The sequence below is a fragment of the Strongylocentrotus purpuratus genome, unplaced genomic scaffold (assembly GCF_000002235.5).
Source record: "Strongylocentrotus purpuratus isolate Spur 01 unplaced genomic scaffold, Spur_5.0 spur5_contig_821, whole genome shotgun sequence".
NCBI classification, from domain to species: domain Eukaryota; kingdom Metazoa; phylum Echinodermata; class Echinoidea; order Camarodonta; family Strongylocentrotidae; genus Strongylocentrotus; species Strongylocentrotus purpuratus.
In genome coordinates this window covers 938,550-962,826 of record NW_022145526.1, presented here as the reverse complement: position 1 = coordinate 962,826, position 24,277 = coordinate 938,550, and the positions used below count along the sequence as shown (strand labels likewise).

General features: G+C 35.7%; 1 pseudogene; it reads left to right on the top strand.

Moving 5' to 3' along the window:
• The first annotated feature begins 15,310 nt into the window (after positions 1 to 15,310).
• Positions 15,311 to 16,427, top strand: LOC754391 (annotated as a pseudogene).
• The last annotated feature ends 7,850 nt before the right edge of the window (positions 16,428 to 24,277 follow it).

Sequence of the window (24,277 nt, the reverse complement as noted above, 5' to 3'; positions counted from 1 at the left end):
CATACTATATAAGTACATTGTTATCACTACAAAACACATATTTTCTCGACTGTACAATATTTTGCTGCTTACCATTTAGAGCGCTTTTAATGATTTCTCTGGTAACCTTGTGTCTGGCTTCTGGGCTCTTGATTTACGATAGGATTGTTATTGTTATTTCTCTTTTAAATACCTATCATACATATTCCGGAAGACTAAAATTTCATATGTACACTACGTTCCACTGAAAATTAATCCCCACCTAAGATTTTGTTTCTTCAGTGTTTGTGTCTAAATAGATGTACCTACAACTTCTCACTGGCAAAGTTTGGTGCATGGGTATAGATGTGGTGACCAAATGTGATCGACTTGATTTCCCTTTTCGGGGACGAAACCCGCGAGGACAATGTTCAGGTTGATATCTTCTTCGTAGATGGCATGGATGGTCTAAGTAACTTTGTTCGTTCAGTTTTTATGGGGGAAATGGGACGACTTTTTGGGGACAGTTTACTGGCTCATGTACTCTTTGCACACAGTTTTGTTAATTACCTTTAAAGGAAAATCCAACCTTGTTATCAAACCACTCTAGAGAAAAGGAGAAAAATCTGAGATATATAAGACTGGTGAAAGTTTGAATGAAATCGGACAAAAAATATGAGAAAGCTATGAAATTTGACATTTGTAATCACTATATAGATATGGGCTCTTCAAATTGGCTGAATCGGTAATGTCTCTACAATGTAATGGCGGGCAACTTTCCCATATGTTCCAAACTTCTAACACACGAAATGACAACAACAACAAACCAAACTAAAATGACTCAGGAAGGTATATTCTCTTAATAATAGGACCTATACCAATATGATATTCATAATATATGTTGAGTAGTGCCCCAAGGGAGAAGGCGCTTATGCTAAAAAAAAAAGAGAAAGATAATGATTTTTTCTTTATATGACAAACGGATGAGTTATCAGTCACTACGTCACAATCTACTTACCAATCTGCCGATTTCAGATACACATAGATTAGGCGATCTCTTATTCAAAACCTTGTAACGTTCTTTTACCGGCCCGATTTAGTTTGTACTTTCACCATTTTTTCTATCTTATTTTGATGTTTTCGTACAAATGAAACTTATTGCAATGGTTGGATTGCCCTTTGACATATCAATGTTCGTATTTTGAATGTTCCTCTTTCTTCTCTTTTTTCTTAACTTTGAAAAATAATTATAGAAATTATGTATACGCTGTAAATGTAGCCTATATAATACATTAACATATTCATGTTTCTTTGTACATTGTATATACACAAGAATGTTAACGTGATTATACTGGATATATTTAGTGGAAGATCTAGAATTTACTAGTCTTACATGTTTATGATATTTCAATTCATTTATTGTTCAACCATCAATATATATATATACAATCAAAATAAGTTACATCAAAATTTAGAATAATGCAATGATGGTTTGGTGACCCCGGAGAAAGCAGAGCTTATAAAAAGGGGCCACCAATACATAATACATAAAAAGATCAACATTAATTATACTAAAAAATATCAACATCGAACATTAATATAAACAAGAAAAAAAAAAGAGAAGTATACTTCTGCAGCAGCAACAAAAAACTGTATCTACATGTATAGGAGGGCAGTACAAATGAAAGCGAACAAGAATATCAAGAGTATTTTATAAAGAAGGTAAGATTTCCCTGCTCAGCTTTTTAAATCTGGAAAGAGTTGAGCTGTTTTTGATATTGTTGGGGAGTTTGTTCCATAACTTAGGAAAATGAATTATAAATGAATTTGAGGCGACGGAAGAACGAACCTGAGGTAAGTGTATTAAATTAATTTGGCGAGTTTGGTAAGAATGAATTGAGGAATTCAAAACAAAGATATCGCTAAGGAGAGGAGGCAAGATTTTCGAATGAAATTTATACATAAACACAAGGGAATTCAAGGTTATCAGGTCCTTTAACGGTAATATATTTGATTGTGAAAATAAAGGTTTTGTATGACTATTGAAGGGAGCATTAAAGATAATTCGTATTGCTTTCTTTTGTAAAATGGATAATTTATCTAAATGGGTTTTAAAGGTGTGACCCCAGACAGTATTACAGTAATTAAAATGAGGAAGTATAATGCTATTGTAAAGAGTCGTCAGAATAGACTGGGGCACAAAAAGTCTTAATTTAGAAAGAACACCAATAGATCTTGATATTTTTGTACAAATTGAGCTAAGATGTGGTTTCCAAGAAAGATATTCATTCAAAATTACACCTAAAAACTGCATATTATCGACCTTTTCTATGACATTTCCACCAATAATGAGGTTTGACAGATTTGACGGAACCCTCCTTCCTCTCGCACGAAAAATAATATACCTAGTTTTGTCAAAATTTAAAAACAATTTATTGCAAGCATACCATTTGTTTAATTTGTCTAGTTCATTGTTTGCTGATGATATAAGATTGTCAATTTTTTTATGTGATAATGAAACAGTGGTATCATCAGCAAACAAAGAGAAGTTTAGAATTGAAGAACATTTAACTATATCATTAATGTAGACGAGAAAAAGGAGGGGCCCTAACACAGATCCCTGAGGAATTCCACAGGATACATCCATATGTTGAGATTTGACACCATCGATCACCACATATTGATTTCTATGTAACAAGTAACTGACGAACCACTGAAGTGGAACCCCTCTAATTCCATAAAATTCTAATTTTTTTAACAAGATGTGGTGATCAATGGTGTCAAATGCTTTTGACAGGTCCATAAATACACTAAGGCAATAATTACCAACATCTATTTCATGTGATATAGTATTAACCAAGTTCAGTACGCCAAGATCAGTAGAAAAATTCTTTCGAAATCCAAATTGTTGGGGTATCAAAATATTGTTTAGTGCAAAAAATTTATACAGCCTGTTGTAGATTATCCTTTCTAACATTTTTGAAAAAAAAGGTAATAGAGCAATTGGTCTGTAATTAACAATGTCATGTTTGTCACCTTTTTTGTATATTGGAATTACCTTAGCGGTCTTGAGATTATAAGGGACAATACCTTGTGACATTGATTCATTGAATATATAACAAAGAGGATCAACAATTGTATGAATGCATTCCTTAATGACACGTGCAGCAATAGAGTCCGAACCTGGTGCAGCAGATGTTTTCATGGATGAGAGAACATTGATTATTTCAGTATTGGAAGTCGGATTGAAGAACAGTGAACTTGGTACACGGTTTGATAAATAATCCAGAAAGTGAGAGGAAGAAGTTGGTATCTTTTCTTGTGTAATCTTTCCAATATTAACAAAATACCTATTAAATGCTTCAACAATAGATGCTTTACTAAGTATCTTATCCTGATTGTAATACATGTGAGAAGGTAATGTTTTGTATTTTTTACCTAATAAGTTGTTTATTCGAGACCAGGTTTTTTTCATATCACCTCTCAATTTTTTAAATAGGTTTTCATAATAAATCTTTTTGCTTCGGCGAATGATACTTGTGAACATGTTCTTATATTCAACGTATTTTTTTCGCGTACGGGTGTCACCTTTCTTCATATAACGACAATATAACTTTTGCTTTCTCTGAATAGATTTTAAAATACCACGGGTGATCCAAGGTTTATCGTGTTTTTTAAGTTTTACCTTTGTAAGGGGAAAGCATTCAAAATAAAGGGAGCTAAGCTTATGAATAAATAGATCATATGACACAGTGACATCTGTTCTACCATAAATTACAGACCAGTCAATCAATCGTAGCTTATTCTTAAATAACAAAATCTTTTCTTTGGTGATTACTCTTGATTTGCCACAGAATGAATGAATAGGGACAGATATATTGTCACTTATACAAAATATTGGAAAATGATCCGAAAGATCTGAATAAATGATACCACAGTTTAAATGCATGTGAATACAGTTGGTAAATATGTTATCAATCACGGTAGCAGAATGTCTAGTTACACGAGTTGGTTTACTTATAGTAGGGAATAGCCCATATGTAAACATTATATCTAGAAATTCATTAGTTCTGTGATCAGTATCTTGATTAAGTAAATTTATATTGAAATCGCCTAATATATAAGCATCTTTATTTAAGGGATTTATTTCGACCAACAGACTCGTGAGTGTTTCGTTGAAATCATTAACATCAGTATTAGGTACTCTGTAAACACAGCCAATATAGGTTTCTTTTTCTCTTGATGCATTTCAATAAAGACAGTATCACAATGATTACGACTAACTGATAGATTAGGACACAGGTTATAATCAATATCATCTCTTATATATAAAGCTACTCCTCCCCCATGTTTGTTAAGTCTATCAATATGAACAAGTGAATATCCGTCAATATTAAACATATTAACTGAAATGTTGTTTCGAAACCATGTTTCAGAAATTCCAATAACTGTGAATTTGTAATCTAATGAACTAAGAAGAAGTTGTAGATCGTCGTAATTACGGACAAGACTCCTTGAATTAACATGTAATATAGAAAAATTATCTGGAGTAGATTTATATTTTTGTACAAAATCATCAGAAAACATATACTTGCAGGAATTATTGGTTACATTGTTAGGTTGTAATATTTTTGTAGAACTCAGCTCATTATTAAGTTCATTTAGACTAAGAGGATTTACGGACAGAGAGTGGTATTTGTTCCCATCGATACATTTGTCTAAGTGAAAGAAAGTAAAAATAGATAACAAAAACACATCGTTGTCTAGGTGATGATTGAAAGGAAAAATTTCAGAGTTGCAAGTAATACAAAATGCATCGTCTTTGAGTGATTGTAATTTAGAACAGTTCTGACAGAGTAGTTTATTACCCCTCATGAGAAAAAAGAAAAAAGGAAGTGCTGCAAAAAGTGTACCAAAAAAGAAAAGAGGGAAACGACAAACAAAATACGAAGGCCAACAATAGGTTGCCCAAACAAACACTAAAATGTTTGAAGTCTAAGAGAGCGATAAAAGTATACCCCTCATAAAAGTTTTAAAAACACACACATAAAAAAAAAAGTTAATATAAATACTAATGATAAGATGTCCAAACAGACACGTACGTATTCGAGGTCTAAGAGAGCGATAAAATCGTATGACCTGAAAGATATGAGATCACATTAGCTATTTCTCCAAAAACCACACTTACAGAAAAAATACTTAAATTCGTAAGATAATTTATGGGTACGTCACTAGAGTTTAAAAATAGGAGACAGATCTTACAAAGCCGATGTAAATACAACAGCCGTAGAAAACAGATCAGTGTCTACTACAGGTGTGTAGAAAAAGGCATGCGGTGTCAAATGGTGTGCGAGACGCACGTTCCTGATGATGGGGTTGACAAACTCTGTCTCTGTAAACGATCCATTGTGGTCAGAGATAAAGGAACTCCATGAGTGAGATTTGCATAATTAACCGTGGGAAAAGATCGGTGTTTACAAACACAAAGCACATGGCTAAAGGAGTGAATTTACACGTAGATAAAAATACGAGTTGAAGAGGTTGAGAAAGTCGGTAGCAGCATATATATAATACATACAGGATAGATTGATTATGGCAGAATTCACCCTCACCCCTGGAATAACAGCCAAGACGCTTGACGCTGTGCTCTTGGTCTGTACTCCAGAATAAGCTTGGTGCCAATAAGACGAACTCTGGTTGACATTTCCTTTTGCTTCCTCAACTCATAGGCTGCTTTTTCGAGGTTGTAGCGTACTTGTTTAAGTGCCGGAGGCAGATCTATATGCGAACTGTAATGGCTGGCTTCGGTCTCGGTCGTTTAAGCGATTGATGGAACGCATTGAGGACGGCATCACGGTCGAATATTGACATGAATCGAACGATGATCGGGTCTGGGTTAAGTGGTCGAGCGTTGGAAGGTGATGTTGACGTCGGTTTCCGCGGCAGACGATGAGCATTGATGATGTGCATCTTCTGGACTTGATCTTCAGGTATGCCAAGCTCGACGATTCCCTTCTGCACGATGTCCATGATGTTTTCGCGTGTACTCTGAGGGACTCCGTAAAGCAGAAGGTTTTGTTTACGATCATGGATCTCCATAACAACTAATGAGTCACGCATACTTAGGTCACATTCCTTCTGCATTTTTGACATAGCAGGGAGGGTCACGCGTTCAAGTGTATCAATTCTCGCCGCTGAATCTGCCGATAATGCTTCAACTTCATGAAGAGAAGATTTTATATTTTTCAATTCATCGCGAACTGATAGTAGAGTTGTTGTCACACAATCAAGTTTGTCAAGTACAGTCGAAGAAAATTTGTCAAATTGGATTCTGAATTCCGATACCGCTTCTTCCGTAGCGTACGTGTTAGAAATGGGCGTGTCACTGTGTTTGCCCGTAATGGTGACGGATTTAGATCTGGTATTCGACATTTTCGGTACACAGATGGACACAAATGTTCAATAAAAGCAGAAAATCCAAATAATCAAGTATAACTTTACCTTACGATGTAAGCAAATAGTTCAAAAGTAGCTAGTTGTGGTGGATTTGGAGAGATTTAGCAGAGCAATAAAAATCCTTCTACATCCTTTCCTGGTAGCGCCCTCTATTGCCTTCTTGACATCTGTAAAATAAGTATTTTTTTTGTTGTTACTGTAAGCCTATCCAAATTAAAATCACATGAATATCACATGTTCTGAGCATAACAAAACTACTGATTCTATTTGTTTAATCGTTATTGAGGTTATAAAATAAATCTCTCAACGCAAGGTAAAGTAGAATTAGGTATTATTGATCCTTACCAGCTTTGATCATATTTCCAGTCTATACGCTGTAAAATCTCTCGCCATGTTTCTTAATAAGCATGTCATGTTATCTCACACTGTATGACGCTAAGACGCTACGCCACGAACGATTAACACAATGCAAAATACACGATACACTATCAGATGAAGGATCGTCCCACCCCCCCCCCCCCCCATGTACATCTTTCTCTTTTTGTCCACGTCCTTTTCTTTATTCGGTCTGTACAGGCATCGAAAAAACCCATTAGACTTAGTTCTTCCGTCTGTTACTTTTCCTTCTCCATTTCTCCACTTTGAAAAGTGCATCTTTTCCTTTAAATAAATACCCCCTTTTCACCTCTGATGATTCATTGTCCCTTTTATCTTGACACGTGCCCCTTTTCATTTTAATAAGCACCCCAAATTTCGTTATGTTTATTATGTGCACGTCTTTAGTACGCCGTATGAACAACGTGTCCCATTTCAATATATCATGCAATTGTTGATTGGATTTATATCTATCCCGGATAATAGTGATCCAAGAGAGGAAAATTTTGAAAGCCAGTGTTTATTGTGTGGCAAGCATTCAGGGGATCTCTACTATCAAGGTTTCATGCCTGATGGCATCTCTGGCAGATATGGGGGATCGTATCGTTATATATTTGAGGTTTGAATTCCTTTTCTCATAAAAGAATAGACGAGAAACTATATGAGAAAGACCCCCAAAGTATCAAACAAAAATGCACATTTAACCCCATCTTAAGTAATTGAGAATAAACGGTATATATTACATTATTTTGTTGTTTTTGTCGTTCTTCTTCCTTTCCATTATTTTCTTTAACATTGATCATGAAAGTGGTGTACTCTACTTGTATGTTTGGTATTATATGGTTTCATAGTCAATTATTAACTATTACCGAAGTCAATTAATTTTTTACTTTCCGTGTTTATTGTGGGGGCTGTCTTTTTATTGTTTTAACACAACAGATAGAACAACATCGTAGCTGACCATTTTATCAGCTATTTACTTCTGTTATGAAATGTAAATATATATTTCTTTAAAAAATGAAAGAGAAAGAATTTCATGAAAAAAAATGTTTTATTTCATCAAATTGTAGAGTTTTAGGTTGTGTTTTTAGTTAATTAAAGTCATCTTATGTGATAAGAATTGGACAGAAAAGGGTTAAGAGGGGGTTAAGAAGATGATATAAGTAATACAGATAGAGAGAGAGAGAGAGAGAGAGAGAGGGGGGAGAGAGAGAGAAGGGGGAGAAAAGGGATCCAGGGAGACTGAGAGAAAGAGGGGGCATAGAGAGAAAGAGAGAGAGAGAAAGGGGGAAAAGTGATCAAGGAGACTGAGAGAGAGAGGGGGGATAGAGACAGAGAGAAAGAGAGAGAGAGGGGGGAAGGGAGAAAAGTGATCTAGGGAGACTGAGAGAGAGAGAGAGAGAGAGCGAGAGGAAGAGAGAGAGAGAGAGATAGCGAACGAACAATACGACGTTATGAAAGGCCGTTTATGTTATGGTACCAAAGACAGAGACTCGTAAAGTGGCGTAATAATATGAAATCTGTAATTAGTTATCACTTAATCGAGCATGGTGACACACTTAAATGTCGATTCGTGGTCCGAAAATGATTACTAAAGAAGCGAAAATCACGTTTTGGGCTAAATTTAGCAAATTGTACTGCTTTGTACAAAATGTTTGGTAATTCATTCAATAATTTTCTAAGAGTGTTCCAATGCTTCACATACACAGTGCGTCCGATAAAGAAATGAAACTCAAAACCAAACATTTATTGTGAACAATCAATAAGCTATTTAAATATAACTCCTTGATTTTTTTCAATGAGAAGTCATAATTATACTATCTAAAGATACAATGATTACGTATACTAAGATATGTTGCTTGGTGAAGCGTTTATGAATAAATACAATCAAAGTATCATTAAAGCCAAATTTTGGAGAAAAGGGTTATATAGACATATAGCCTATGGCCTAAAAGAGAAATTAATACACTTGTAACATGCAGAGGAAATGAAATGTCGAGGTTTCGTCCAGCTCGACTTGTAAATTGACATGTTTCTGACCAGCTTCAATAAAATTTAGAATCATATGATCTTTACAGAGTTTGACGATATTTCCCACATATCGTTCCAAGGCGAGACATGTATGAGCTGAAAGGGAAATACGTATGGCCATGCCTTATAATGCATGGCCGCACAGAGAAATTTTTCCTGTTGGGGACCGAGGGAAAATGCAATGAATTATTGATAATTTATTGCATTTTATTTATTTTTTATTTTTTATTTGTGGGGGCTGCCCCCTACCCTAGCCCCGCTGCGTACAATCATGATGCAGCGGCAACGTATTGACCTCGTAACTGTGAGGCCCCAGGATCAAAGCTGTGTGTATTAGCTATATTACCGCCCTTTTGTGAGGCATTAATTCTCATTACCGTCAGTTATGACTTAAGGACGTAGGTCCCCTAGTTGGTAAACATAGTAGCATGGACATGCTTTAACGTTCACGCAAAACAAACACTCGCAAATCATTATTCAATAACATCTCAGAATGTTTACTATTATCGAGATCTATTAGGAATAAATCATTGTCAAAAACATTCCATGAATTGGGATAACAAATTATTCCACCTTTATGACCAACAGTGTATATAGGCGTAATTGTTTAGGCCAAATTATGTAGGCCTTTTGTGAGATTCTGGAACCATTAAAATGATAACACAATGATATCAATCTTGCTGACAAACAGTACCAGTTACCATTGAACAAAGATATATGTTCCAGCACTGTTTCAGGCTTTTTCTGCTATTTTGCTGGTCCAAAACAACCCATTCACTTGACAATGAAAACACATTTGTTATCTTAAAATGCAGTTTCACAAAAATTAATCAATTGTATACTCACTTGATCCATGATTATTCAGTCTTTAGACTGTTGTTCCTATATATGGTTTTCTTTGGTTGGGGTTGTCATCATATTTATCTGGCCATCTTTCCACCAGTTCTCAAGTCAATATTTGAAGCGATTGATAGTGCTACTCTTCACAACATCACCTAAAAGACCACTATGATTACTTTTAATACATTATTATTTAAAATGAAACATATTTAAGTGCAATATGGCTTACACATTCTATTTGATATAATTTTTCTCATTATAAGCTCTTAAGACAAACATGATTCACATTATAATGGTTATGAGCCTAAATTATGCCTTTTCTTAAAAGAGAGGAAGTGGTGAAATATTTGTTTCAGGTGAATCTTGCATTGTAATAAGTGTAGCCTCGTAGGATTCCATACGTATTTTTTATGTAGAGAAATGGAAGGAGATTAAAGGCATCATTTAACAATGTTAAATCTGAGATGCATGGCCCTACGTGTTATCAGTGTCTGTGATATGGTGTAATATTGAAGCCCTAAGAAATGTTGCGCTTCAAAATGATCATGAAGTGCCTCAAAAAAGTAAAAATCTTTGAATGACCGGTTTGACCATACTCTTTAATAGACTGTAGTGTAATAAAAACGGTTAGGAAAACGGAAAATTTGATTTCAATTTCCAATCATAAATATCTTGATTTGATAATCACACAGGCGATCGGCTCGTAAAAGTCATGGGGTTCCTGACTGACCTTAAGGTTTATAATTATGATTGCAGCATGAGCTAAATCCAGGATTTTGTTTCAGAATCTGAGACAATGTTACCGAGTCACTTTAAAGAAGAGTAGTAGAAAGAAGGGATGAAATGTAAGTGTGGTAACCATCTTTCACCCTTCCAAAAAGCAAATAAAATGTCTTGCTCTTTTATCTAGGATTATACTAAAGTGGATCTCCAACACAATATATCCACAACTAAAAACTAAAAAGTCGCCCTCTATAGATAACAAGGATGCATATCGCCATTCAGTTTAAAGGTGCTTGATAGCTGCGCGCGCACTCTATGTGGGAAAACCCAATTCTATTTATGGGATGCACAAACTGTATTATTTTAACAGGCAATCTCGTGCGAGTTTAGCATTGTAATCATATTTGTATTGCTGTATACACTTGAACAGAGACTCAGTACTTTTGATACACATTTGTATTCAACGTTAGAAATTGGTACAGAACTGCATGCAGTTAGGACACACTTGTTACGTACAACCACGATATTGGTACAATTATAGTAGGCCCATGGTACAATCTACTACTACATTGCATTTATTTGTGCTTGCATGAATTGACTGTTGGCTTTTATTACACATTTATAGCTGATCACACTGTTTAAGCTTTATTGGACATTGGATATATGCCTAAAATGAGCTCGTTTTTGTAATAAGCCAAAAATCCGACATTTGTACCAATGGCTGAGAAGATTGAGAAAGAGAAAGCTGCAAGCTCTCCAGAGAACCTGACGTGTCCACTGTGCCTTGATATCTTCGACGGGGCAACAATCCTGACTTCATGCGGACACACCTTCTGTCGGAAATGTCTCAAGAACTATGACCTTTCCCACCTGGATCTCGATCACATGATCTGTCCTATATGCAGGAATATCACCAAGTTGTCTGCGAACCGTGTCGATGATTTCCTCACCAATGTGACGGTCAACGGACTCGTAGACGATTATCACGCCAAGTGTGGAGGGACGGATGCTGCCCAAGAGATGCGTCCCAAATGCACTGCATGCAAGTTTCAGCGAGATGCTGTCTCATTCTGCAGAACGTGTAGTAACTACATGTGTGAAAAGTGTCTGGATTGTCATCAAAATCTGACAGTCGTCTTTGAAGGTCACGAAATTGTATCCATACAGGATGTCATCAGCGGGAAGGTCAGCGTTGGCCATCAATTCGAGAAGTGCTGCATCCACAAACAAGAGAACAAAGATATGTTTTGTGAGGAATGTAAGGTCCACGTCTGTTTCAAGTGCGTGATCGTCGGTCATCAAAATCACAAAATCAAGAATCAGGCAGATTTCGAACAGGAGTTACGGCTTAAGGTAAACGTGGTTTTATTTAAGGTACCATAGGCGCCAGAAGCGGAAGTGGTGGGGGCCAAATTCTAAAATTCTCTCTCCGTCGCTTCGCTTCATCGTACATTAATAGATGTACCCTATTCTTTCAGAAACAATGAAGCGAGGAGGCTGATCACTTTCTTCTATAAGGTGGCGGCTAAATTAATTTCGGCGTATATTTATTCGTTTTTAATAGTTCTGAATAGATTAAAAAATACATGTTTTCAGTAATCCATGTCGAATCCCTAAATGTAGCTCCTCGTAAGAGAAAGCAAAAATCGAGAAAATGGCTTGAAGTAGCTATGATTTATAACAATGGATAGTAATCTGCTGAACTAGCTATAAAATACAAAAACACTCTACGCTAAGGACAATAAACGGGGAGTAGGCAAAGGCCCTACCGGCGAGCTAGACAATTTAGCACAATTACATTTGGCTATCCAGATAACTTCGTAGCTATACGCATTTTTAGGAACTGAAAAACAAAATCCACGAAAATCATATCTAATGTAACAAATCAGTCAACCTTCATTATTTGGTATTTGTGCAAAAGAGCCCATATCAATTGTTATCTTTTGAAAGCACTTTGCATAAAAATAAGAAGATGAAGAAGAAACAGAATTATGATAATAATAATAATAATAATAATAATTGAAATGGAAATCATCATCATCATCATCATCATCACCACCATAATTGGAAATGGAATTAGTAGTATCAACATCCTTCTTATTATTATTTTGCTTTTAGTTTTGCTATTAATAATTATAATTATTGTATTGCTCATTTATATATCATTATTTATTATTTATTTATTATTATTATCATCATGACAAAGATTATTATTACTGTTATTATTATTATTATTATTATTATTATGTTGTACTATTACTATTTGGCCTATCTCCATTCTGTTTATATGATATCACTGCATTCATAGAAATGGAATAATTTCGATGATTGGATTGACTTTTTAGAACGCAGGAAAAAATGTATTCAATTCCTTTGTCCTCGTATGATATGTGATGGGGTAGCTGGTGGTTCTTACTTTTTTGAAGCGTTAGGAGTGCCCAAATCCGGTGTTTAATTTTCAAACCAGCTCCATGTAATTGGCATACATCTCAATCTACAATTTGTTCTTTTCATTTATCTTGTATTCGTTTTGTTTAGGTGAAAGACCTAGTCCAGCGTTGTGCCACTAAGAAGTCAGAACTGGAGAAGAACATTCAGAATGTGGAAGTTCAACGCCATGAAGTATACACTGCCGTGCAGAGACTACTGGACGATGTAAGTCAAGCCTACAGCATCAAGGCCAACGAGCTTGAAGAAAATCATCGAAATCTCATCGAGCGCATCAATGCAGTAAAGCGGAGTTTTGATGATGAGCTCAACGTCTTGAAATCCAACGATCTAAAGAGAATCAAGAGTATTTGTAGTTCAATAACACTGGTATCTAATGACAGACTGGGTCGTCTTGAGACAGACAGTCTGTCAGCTCATACCATGCTCTGTGAGGAGCTGAATGCCATGCTGAAGAAGGCTACTGATCACACTTCTGCGGCAGCCATTACGAAGAAAGCACAGAAGAAGAGGTTCAAGCCTGCAGATGATACTCGTCTGGACCTTGGGAGCATCTCAGAATCAACTACTGATCACACTTCTGCGGCAGTCATTAAGAAGAAAGCACAGGAGAAGAGGTTCAAGCCTGCAGATGATACTCGTCTTGACCTCGGGAGCATCACAAAATCAACTACTGGTCACGCTTCTGCTGCAGCCATTACGAAGAAAGCACAGAAGAAGACGTCCAAGCCTGCATATGCTACTCATCTGGGCATCGGGAGCATCTCAGAATCAGTTCCCAAATTGCAAGTCATTCTGTGTGTAGGTCTACGGGGACAGATGGAGGGTATGACACCGTACTCTAAGGACAGTGTGGCTATCGTATATGGTATTACACATGGTATCGATATCATTGATTCAGCTGGTAAGCAGGAGCAGTATGCAAACATACCAAGTAACATGAACTGTTATGATCTTGTGTTTCAAAATGACAGGTCGGTATGCATATCGACTGTTACCGATGAAGCACACATATATTCTCCCAATGGATCGAGGAAATCAATCTTCCACACGAACGAGCAAACCGGCTTTTATTCTTTCATACTACACAGAAGTTCATCAGATGAAATCATCATGACTCGCAATAACTACCAAATCTATATCTATGACCCGACTGGATCTACTCTCAAACACACTATTCCAACAAAAGGCGACCCGGTGAGGCAGGTATCTTCTACCAGGTCGGGTTTGATCGTCACGAGTTCATGTTTCACCAATCCTAGCGTGTTGACGGTCTATGACAGGAATGGGAATGCTGGTAAGTCTCTACAAGCTCCAAACAGTGTCTACCTGTATGCTGCCGTGGATGAGCAGGACAGGGTGTATGTAGCTAGTTTGGATGGTACGAATGGTAACTTGGTGATCAGGCTCTATGACCTTGATGATCTGAACCTGAGGGAAAGAGTTGAGTTCAATGCACTTAATCTGGAGCTTGGTTATCATTGGTCTTACTTGGTTTCCCTCTCCCCACACATGCTCGCGTTCGCTTCTAAAAACAAGTTGTATTTTATCAAGGTAGCACTATAATGCATGTCACACTATATTACCATTATGTGGGTGTGTTTACCTCTCTGCCCCAGCTCTACTCTAATATGGGCATATAATGTCTTATATTTTATTGATAATTATGTGAACTAAACGAATGAGAAGATGTCCATTCTCTTGATATTATTTAGTTGCCTCCATTCAGTTGACATTATCCAATATAATAATGATGTCCCTCTTTCAAAATAATATGTTAATACGCAAGATATACATAAAGTATATACTTCTTGTGTTGTGTAACCGTTTTCTCTTTGAAATGTTAACAAACGATTGAAACTGCAAAATCAAAGAATAACAACGACTATAGACACACCGTTGAAATTTTTTCGTTTTGGGTCATCGTTTTTGCGATTTAATCTAATGAGTACAACATGAAAACCTTTCGTTGCTTTAATCTTTAATTTATTGTCAAGATGTTTGTGTGTGTGACAGAGCACAAACTGACTGAATATTTTGTATTTTAGGGCAAAAGGATATTTTTTAAACGTCTGCTATCAATATTCCCTTATCCCTTATCCTACTATTTTATCATAACAACATTTAATGCTACTTAAAAGCAATTCAAAACTTTACAAACTGTGACGTTCAGTTTAAGAGGTACCTACCACTTGAGACGCAAGCAATAGGAGCAAGTGATGTGAAATAATATTATTTTTAACCTGAATATTTATAAAATATTGATTAACGTCTTATTCGTGCTATTTCCCTTATGTTGTTATCTCAAGTATTTAAAAGTTGATTTTGTTTCGTATTAGGTTTCTCAACGTTTATTGTGATTAATTTTTATATTTAAATGAAGTAACGATTCACACTAATCTAGTTTTTACGACCCAATTGTAAATAAGCTGTTCAGCTTTTATTGGTCATCCTGTCAAGTTATTGGTATAAATGGTGTGTTCCGCCATTTTGTGACGAGTTTAATCTACGTAAGTCTGAGAGAGGAGAGTTTACACCGTGTTTTGTTCCTCTATTTATAATGACAAGTGGAAGAGTCTATGTTGGAAGGTTGAGCCACCAAGCTCGAGAGAGAGATGTGGAAAGGTTTTTTAGAGGTTTTGGTAGAATACGTGAGATCAATCTAAAAAATGGCTTTGGGTTTGTGGAATTTGAAGACTACAGAGATGCTTACGATGCTGTGTATGAACTGAATGGCAAAGAACTAGTTGGCGAAAGGGTGGTTATTGAACATGCGAGAGGACCAGCCAGAGGTCGTGAAGAATACAGGTTTGGAGGAGAAGGAGGCGGCGGCGGCGGAGGAAGGGGAAGAGGACTGAACATCGCACCGTTGTGGAGAATCTATCCAGCAGAGTTAGCTGGCAGGATTTGAAAGACTACATGAGACAGGCATGAGAAAGGCATGAGAAGTCACCTTTGCTGATGCCCACAAGCAGCACAAGAATGAAGGAATCGTTGAGTTTGATACATACAGTGACATGAATAATGCAGTTGAGAAGCTTGATGGAACAGAATCAACAGACGGCGCATCAAGTTGGTGGAGGACAGACTATCATCATCATCTAGGAGAATCTCAAGGAGCCACTCCAGGTCTCGCTCTCGATCTCGCCATCGCTCCAGGTCTCCCCGAAGCAGATCCCGAAGCCACTCCCGCAGCAGGTCTCGATCTCGATCCCGCTGTCGCAAGTCCGGGAGCCGAAGCAAGAGCCCTAGGAAGAGCCCAAAGAGGAGCAGGAGTAGGTCTCTCAGCCAAATGAAGCGTGATAGCCGTAGCCGTTCAAGAAGTAAGTCACCCAGGAATAGCCGTCGCCCTTCACCTATCCAGCAGAACAACAAGGGAATGTCAAGATCCAGATCTCCTAGCCCTCAAGATGATGACTAGACTGGGTTTTTTGGATGGGAGTCATGGTTTGGCCAAAAGTAGATGTCTTTATCTATCAATGCAGAGATTTGAAAGATGTACAGTTGTTTACTTTGTGAACTTTGTAAATTGACAATTCATATTAGTGACTGAAGTTCAAAACGCTTTGGCTCATTGCTTTTTACATCATATTAAATAATCAATTATAACATGTTAAAAATACAAAGCTAGGTCTGTACTTCAATGTCAACACCTGTTTGTCTGTACCATTGCTGCCAAATACCCTTTTGATGACTAGTCAGAACATTGGGAAAAGAAGTCTAAAATTTTTAGTTGGTGGCTTTTTTCTAAACTTCTTTAATGCAGAAGACTATAATTAGAACAGGTCAGAAGTAAGCAACAGTACATTTTTGTCAGCATGTTTGAAGTCAAACTTGAACAAGGAAAACAAACCTAAATATGTTTACTATTTTAATGGTTGCCTTGCAGCATCCTTAGTTTTGAGAAGGGATAACATATCACTGAGTCGAATTATCAGCTGCATGACTCTTGTAAATTTATGATGCCCTTTGTATATTGTTTCTTTTCAAATTGCAGAAATTCTTGAAATTTGTTTTGAGTGGTGAGTTCTAGTACTACTGCTATGAAAGAGCTTCATATCTTTTCAAGCAAAACCTGAACAGTCCGCTCTGGGCAGAGACAGCTTAGCCCCTAACTGTGCCATTCAAAGGTTCTGTAAGTCATATTTAGGCATTCCTCGATTCTATTTTTTGCTTTAATGTTAATGTGGAGTTGTTCTAATTTGTGTATTTTTGTATGTGTCTTTTCATTCTGACAAAATACCTTTTTGGTGAATTTAAAATGTTTGTGATCTGGAGAGATAATTGTTAACATTACCCTCTTCAAATTTCTTCTTTTTTTATAGCTTTTTTGTACATGATTTTATTTGGGTGATTATGCTGAAGATTTTTATACATGTAAGATTGGAGCAAAACATTTCATTTATACATTCAAGGATGACGAGAGAGAAATTTTGCAAGTCAAAGGTCATTATCTGTAGCTGTGTGAAAACATCAGGTATAATTTTGTGTCATGTTATCCAGTAATATTTGAATAATGATTTATGAACAGGATTGTATTTTAGAAGATAAAGAAAGTGTATGGTAACTTGTTTTTCACTTGGATTAAAAGAATGGAAGACAAACAAAAAACAAAAAAAGTTATTGGTATAATTGTTTTGTTTTCATTTCAAAATATCATATTACACTTCGTAGTTATGCTACATTGAACTTGACTAATTCATCATTATATTTTAAAGCCTTACATGACCGTGGTGTAAATAGTGTACTAATGAATGTAAAAGTATGATGATATCTTGTAAAGTTTAATAGCAATTCTGTTATAATTCGTGACTTCACCTCGAATATTTCATGTAAATTGTCTTTTTCAATTCCGTTTAGTTAAATTTGATTCAATTCAATTGAATCTACACAGATTATCGATTGGTGACGTGGAATTTGAAACGTCTTCATCTGCATTTTATAACGGTAGATAGAGAATGGGGAAATATAGGATTATGGTTATCATATAATAAATTGTAGACATGATGATAATATTAAGCACCTTCATCTGGTCATGTTAGTAGACCTGTATGGCACACCCAGGGATGAAACTGGAGAAAACATCATTTTAATGTTTCCCCATCATAAAGAAATGACACCCCAGGTAATATTAAGTAGATGATAATTATCGAAGAAAATCCATTCATAAACGATCTAGCTTCGACAGGAATCTCATCCCCCCCCCCCCCCCCCCCCATTTTCATAGATCTCTTATTCTTTCCTTTTATTCAAAGAGAGGTAGGGGTGTGATAACCGCATCTCGATGGAAAATGGTGTTACTTTCTGTTTTTGGTGAAAAAGAAAGTTAATTCTGGCTAACGCCGAAAGGGTGGGTAGCGTCGCGTCGCGGCGCGTTGACTTGAACGCGACCATTCTTCCAACCCCCCCCCCCCCCGGTTTGGCCGAAAGGGTGCGTTGACTAGTCTTCCATATCAGTCGTTTATAATAGAAATTTAAGTCAATATAATCAAAAAATTCAAATAATCAACATAGAAACAGATCAAAAATTAAATCAAACTAGTTTTTACGTAGTCTTGCAGATCAGGTGTTTATATAAATTAAATCAATAAATAACAAGAAACACAATCAAATAATTTCCTATGATATCCAAAATGTCTAATAAAGGTGTTTACCTAGACTTGCATATCAGTCGTTTATTTATCAAAATAACCAAAAATACTATCCATTTCTGTCTTTGTATGGAATTTAGAACCCCCCCCCCCCCCCACCCGCTTATCCCGAAAGGGTGCATTAAGATGGTAGGCCTACTCCGTCAATTTATTTATTTGTTATTTCATTTGTAAAGACTGTTAAGCATGACTAGTTAACATCAAAAAAGAATTCTATACATAGAAAGAAATGGATATTATTTTTATTTGGCCTTTTTAAAATACTTATTGAATTCATTAATTGATGTAATTCTTATAAACGCCTGATCTGCAAGACTACGTAAAAAATATTTTTATTCAATTTTTAATCTGTTTCTATCTTGATTATTTCAATTCAAACGACTTAAATTACTATTCCGTAAATTATATTATAAACGACTGATGTGAAAGACTAGTCAACGCACCCTTTCGGCCAAACCAGGGGGAGGGGGGGGGGTGGCTTTGGACGAATAGTCGCATTCGACGCGACACGACACTCCTAACGCACCCTTTCGGCCAAACCGGGGGGGGGGGGCTTGGACGAATGGTCGCGTTCAAGTCAACGCGCCGCGACGCGACGCTACCACCCTTTCGGCATAAGTCGTTAATTCTTATGGGTAAAATGAGACGACTATTGAGATACACACTCCGTGGGGTGTTTTTAAGTTGGACTTAAACATTATGGAGAGCCATTTGAAGTCTTTAAAAAATATATTCAAAAGCAAAAATTCAAGTATTGAATACTTTTCATAAATTCCACATCAAGAACTTGAAATATCGGTGATAATAGAAAATATTATCGATTTGAATCAAATTTGTGTGCCTTTTAAAATAACTTTTAAAAAATATTTCCAAAGATGCTAACGGCTTTTCAAAAATTGTTAAGTCCAACTAAGGGATAAGTTCAACTTAGGTTTTTTGTAAAACACCCCCAGGTCTTTAACCTGTTTTTGTACACAGTTGTGTAAAGTACTCAAATGTCGAATTTTGTATTTTTCCTTACATGTATTTTTTTCCTTTTTTATAAAATTATGTATACGCTCTAAACCTAGCCTTTAACTAAATGTACATTATTTCGTTGCATGCATACGGTATTGTCGATTGACACTGGAAAAGTCCTTTGGTGGTGGACAGAGAAAGAGGTATAGGAAGAGAGAAATGGACGGAGCTAAAGGAAGAAAAGTCGAGAAAGAGGGGTGGAAAACAGGTGTAGTTACCGTCCTCTACTCTTCCAAACATAGCAATGAAAGCATATAACACGTTTTGCTCTATTATCCAGGATTCTAATAAAGTGGATCTCCAAAATAATATATCCACCACTGAAAGCCTAAATAAGTCACCCTCCAAAGATAAAAATGATGAATACAGCCAATAAGTTCATATGTGCTTTTACGCTCTGTGGGAAAACCAACTTCTATTTATAAATGCGCAAACAGCATGATATTGACAGACGATCTACTCAAGTGTGATTTTACCATTGTAACCACGTTTGTATTCAAGGACACAATTGAAAAGATAATACTTTTGTGTTTGTGCCTCGATTGAGGTGTCTATTCACACTCGAGTATGAAAATAAAGTGGTGAAAGCAAATATACATACTATACAAATACATTTAGTTATCACTACAAACCACATATTTTCTCGACTGTACAATATTTTGTTGCTTACCATTTAAAGTGATTTTAACAATTTCTCTGGCAATCCTTTGTTTCGCTTCTTGGCTCTTGATGTACGATAGGATTATTAATCTTATTTCTCTTTCAAATACCTTTCATACCTATTCCGGAAGACTAACATTTTATGTATATACCGTAGCGCGATAGTTATTACAACGTTCCACTGAAAACTAATCCCGATCTTAGATTTTTTTTCTTCAGTTTTTGTGTCTAATTAATGTACCTACAACTTCTTTCTGACAAAGTTTGGTGCACGGGTATAGATACAGTGTGATCGACTTGCACTCCCTCTTTGGGGACCAAACCCGAGGACAATGTTTAAGTTGATATTTTTTTCGTAGATGACATGGATGGTCTAAGCGGTTTTGTTCGGTCATTTCTTATGAGGAAAATGGGACGACTATTTCGGGACAGTTTACTGGCTCATGTACTTTTTTTGCACACAGTTTTGTTAAGTACATTTAAAGGGAAATCTAACCCTGTTATGAAACCACTCTAGAGAAACGAAGAAAAATCAGAGAAGTAAACTGGTGAAAGTTTGTATGAAATCGGACAAAAATTAGTAAACTATCAATTTTGAAAGTTGTAATCACTATAGAAATTATGGGCTCTTCAAATTGGCTGAATCGGTAATGTCTCTACAATGTAGTGGCGGGCAAATTTCCAATATGTTCCAAACTGCTAACACACGAAATGAAAACAACAACAAAACAAAATAAAATGACCCAGGAAGGTCTATATCAATATGATATTCATAATATATTTTGAGTAGTGCCCCAAGGGAGAAGGCGCTTATGCTAAAAAGAGAAAGATAATGAACTTGTCTTTATATGACAAACGGGAGAGTCATCAGTCACTACGTATCAATCCATTTACCAATCTGCCGATTTCAGATACACATTGATTTAGTGATCTCTTATTTAAAACGTTCATAACGTTCCTATTATTGGTCCAATTTATTTTATACTTACGCCATTTTTTCTATCTTATTTTTCTGATTTCGTATAAATGAAACTTATTGCAAAGGTTGGATTGCCCTTTGACAAAATAATGTTCGTATTTTGAATTTTCCTCTTTATTCTCTTTTTTGTCTTAACTTTGAAAATAGTTATAGAAAGTATGAATACGCTATAAATGTAGCCTATATATTACATTAACATATTCATTTTTCTTTGTTCAGTTTATATACACAGCAATGTTAAAGGTAATACAAAGGTTTCGTAAATTTTGAAAATTGGGTGGATAATAATTCTTTACAATTTCGATATAATTGGATACCCCTGTGGATGCATTATAAGCACTAGAAAGTGTAGCCCCTAAAACACTTGTGCTTTCAAGAAAAATTGAATATAAAAATTTACCGGTGCTCCCGGTAAATTTGGATGAATTTCAAATAGTGCCTACGGCCGTACAATGGTAGCTGCGACCTTGAAAATCTCAGAATATGTAGTTGTGATATATAATTTCCAAACGGGAATAGCTAATCGGTCGATTTTAGTCAAGAAACATTGTTTTATAGCTTAATTAATATCTTCACCTTGAGAGGGAGCTATACAACATAAAGAGTTTATTAATTACAATTTCATAACTTTAGATTCGATTTCAACCGCGACAACGATCACTGAATATTAAAGGATCGCTTATGCTTCCTATATGTTCATTTGAACTGAACTCATGACCCCTTACCAAAACTTTGTATTACCGTTAACATCATGAGTGGATATATAGTGGAAGATCTAGATTATACTTGTCTTATGTGATATTGACATCATTCTGTAAAACAATTATCCTCTTGTTGTTACTGTAAGCTTATCCAAATTAAAATCACAAGAAAAGCAAATTGTCTAAGCATACAAACTACTGATTCTATTTGTTTAATCGTTATTGAGGTGATAAAAGAAATATCTCAACACAGCAATATTAACATCATGAGTGGATATATAGTGGAAGATCTAGGTTATACTTGTCTTATGTGATATTGACATCATTCTGTAAAACAATTATCCTCTTGTTGTTACTGTAAGCTTATCCAAATTAAAATCACAAGAATCTCACATTTTCTAAGCATAACAAATGACTGATTCTATTTGTTTAATCGTAATTGAGGCAATAAAAGAAATCTCTCATTGCAAGGTGACGTAGAATTTGGCAAATATTTGATCCTTACCAGCTTTGATCATATTTCCAGTCTATACGCTGTAAAATCTCTCGCCATGTTTCTAAAGCATGTCATGTTATCTCATACTGTATGCCGCTAAGACGCTACGCCACGAAAGATTAACAAAATGCAAAATACACGATACACTATCTCAGATGAAAGATCATCCCCCATGTAAATCTTTCTTTTGTTTCCATGTCCGTTTCTTTATTCGGTCTGTACAGGCGTCGAAACACCTACTTTTTCCAGATTATCTCCTCCTCCTCCTCGCAATCTATCTTTCTCTAATCGTTCTCAGAATCAGACTAGTTGTTCTGTCAGTTACATTTCCATTTTCCTTCTCCATTTCTCCACTTTGTAAAGTACATCTTTTCCTTTAAATAAATACCCCTTTCCACCTCTGATGATTAATTGCCCCTTTTATCTTGACACGTGCCCCTTTTTATTTTGATAAGCACCCCAAATTTCTTTCTGCTCATAATGTGTTTAGTAGGCCGTATGGACAAAGTGTCCCATTTCAGGATATCATGCAATTGTTGATTGGATTTATATGTATCTCGGATAATAGTGATCCCAGAGAAGAACATTCTGAATGCCAGTGTTTATTGTGTGGCAAGCATTCAGGAGGATCTCTACTATCAAGGTTTCATGTCTGATTGCTTCTCTGGAAAAGCATAGACGAGAAACTGTTTGAGAAAGACCACAAAAGCATCTAACAAAATGCACATTTAACCCATCTTGTAATTGAGAATAAACTGTATATATTACACTATTTCGTTGTTTTTGTTGTTCTTCTTCCTTTCCATTATTTTATAGAAAGTGGTGTACTCTACCTGTACATAAATATTTGGTATTATATGTTTTAAAAAACAGGTAAACGAGAAGTATAACAACAACGTAGCTGACCATTATATCAGCTATATACCTTCATTATAAAATGTAAATATAAATGCTAAAACAAATCAAAGAAAAGAATTTTCACGAAAAAGTTGTTTTATTATCATTAAATTGAAGAGTTTTAGGTTGTGATTCTAGTTGAAATGATCTTATGGGATAAGAATTAATAACATATTGGATGACTGGGGCAGATAATGGTTAAGAGGGGGTTAAGAAGAAGATAAAAGTAATACAGATAGAGAGAGAGAGAGAGAGAGCGAAGGGAAGAAAGTGATCCAGGGAGACAGTGAGAGAGTGAGAGAGAGAGAAAGAGAGAGAGGGGAAGGGGGAGAAGTGATCCAGGGAGAGAGAGAGAGAGAGAGAGAAAGAGAAAGAGAGAGAAAGATAATAAGGGGAGAACCGTGATCCAGGGAGAGAGGGGGAATAGAGAGAGGGAAAGAGAGAGAGAGAGAGGGAGCGAATATTCAATACGACCTTATAAAAGGTCGTTTATATATATATATGGTATGATACCAAAGACAGAACCTCGTAAAATTGCGTAATAATATGAAATCTGTTATTAATTATTACTTTAATCGAGCATGGTGTCACACTTAAATGTCGATTCGTGGTCCGATTATGGTTTATAAAGAAGCTAAACCCACGTTTTCGGCTAAATTTAGCAAATTGTACTGCTTTGTACAAACAGTTTGGTAATTCATTTAATAATTTTCTAAGAATGATCCAATGCTTCAAATATACACTACAGTGTGTCCCATAAAAAAAAAGAAACTCAAAATCAAACAATTATTGTGAACAATCAATAAGCTGTTTATATATAATTCCTTGCTTTTTATAAATTAGAAGTCATTTGCTATCTAATTATACGATGATTACGTTTGACAAAATATGACACTGTTGCTCGGTGAAGCGTTTATGAATAAATAAAATCAAAGTTTCAAGTTTCAAGTTTCAAGTTTTATTTATCTTTCTTTCATAACACACATTACAAATATGACATGAATATAACAAGTGAACATAATATGGCGTTACAATAGAAAGATGA